This window comes from Microtus ochrogaster, chromosome 5 (genome assembly GCF_000317375.1).
Source record: "Microtus ochrogaster isolate Prairie Vole_2 chromosome 5, MicOch1.0, whole genome shotgun sequence".
In the NCBI taxonomy this organism is placed as follows: Eukaryota; Metazoa; Chordata; class Mammalia; order Rodentia; family Cricetidae; genus Microtus; species Microtus ochrogaster.
In genome coordinates, this window is record NC_022012.1 from 31,826,361 (window position 1) to 31,827,893 (window position 1,533).

A 1,533-nucleotide genomic window follows, 5' to 3' on the forward strand; every position below is an offset into this window, starting at 1 on the left:
CTTTGGGTTCACCTTCTTACTTAGCTTCTTTAGGTTCGCCAATTGTAGACTCTGTGACCCTTATTTATGGCTAGAAACCAATTATGAGTGAGTATATCCCATGTTCATCTCTTTGGGTCTGGGTTACCTCACTCAGTATAGTGTTTTCTATTTCCATCCATTCGCATGCAAAATTCGAGAAGTCATTGTTTTTTACCGCAGCGTAGTACTCTAATGTGTATATATTCCACACTTGAACCTGACTGCTCTTCAGACTCAAGAGGGAGGGGGAGAGGAGTGGGGTGAGGGTGGGAGGAGTGGGAGGCTGGGAGGAGGTGGAAATTTTTTTCTCAATAAAAAAAATAAAAAAAGAGAAAAAAAAACAAAACTGGCTTTAACCTCCTAAAATACCTATTCCAGAGATATACAGGATTTCAATATACAGGGACTGACAGACCAACCTGAGCTCCAGTTGCCCTTATTTGCTCTGTTCTTGGTGAATTACACAGCCACTGTGATGGGAAACTTGAGATTAATGAGTCTTATATTCTTGAACTCAAACCTCCACACTCCAATGTACTATTTTATCTTCAATATCTCCTTCATTGATTTCTGTTACTCATTTGTCTTTACCCCCAAAATGTTGATGAATTTTGTTTCAGAGAATGCATGATTCAGCTGTTTTTCTTGAGTTGTTTTGTGAGCTCAGAGAGCTATGTGTTGACAGTCATGGCCTATGATAGCTATGTTGCCATTAGCCAGCCACTACTGTACAAGGTTATTATGTCACCTGAAATATGTTTTACACTGATGTTTGGTTCTTACTTAATGGAGTTTGCTGGGGCCACGGCTCACACAGGGTGTATGGTGAGGCTCAGGTTTTGTGATTCTAACATCATCAACCACTACATGTGTGATATCTTCCCACTTCTCCAGCTCTCCTGCAGTAGCGCCTATGTCAATGAACTTGTGAACTTCATTGCAGTGGGTACAGTTATCACTTTATCTAGCCTCATTATCTTAGTCCCATATGCTATGATCCTTTCCAATATCATTCAAATGTCATCAGGTAAAGGTTGGTCCAAAGCGAAGGGAACCTATGGGTCTCACATCATAACTGTTAGTCTCCTCTATGGATCTGGGCTGCTTGCTTATGTCAAGCCAGCATCTGCCGAAACTGGGCCAGGGAAAAGTTTTTTCAGTCTTTTATACCTTCTTGGTGCCCATGCTGAATCCTCAGAAACAAGAAGGTCAAATTTGCTGTGAAGAGAACCATGAAGAGAATCACAAGCTGATTTATCTAGGAATGTTTCTCTTAGATCTGATCCTATTATACTTGTCTGCTGTTTCACTCTCATTTCTTGTCTTTTCATTAAATATTATCTATCTATCTGTCTGTCTGTCTGTCTGTCTATCTATCTATCTATCTAGTTCTCTATCTGTATACCTATTTATTTATTTATTTTACTTTTTCTCCTGTTACTATAGTTTCATTGATTCTTTGGATTGTTTTCTGTGTTTCTATTTTGTTGATTTCAGCCCTCAGTTTGATTA

General features: G+C 39.2%; 1 pseudogene; it reads left to right on the forward strand.

The window, feature by feature from the left end:
- The window catches only part of LOC101996475, a 12,169-nt pseudogene extending 10,895 nt beyond the window's left edge, over positions 1 to 1,274 (forward strand).
- Positions 1,275 to 1,533: the final 259 nt, after the last annotated feature.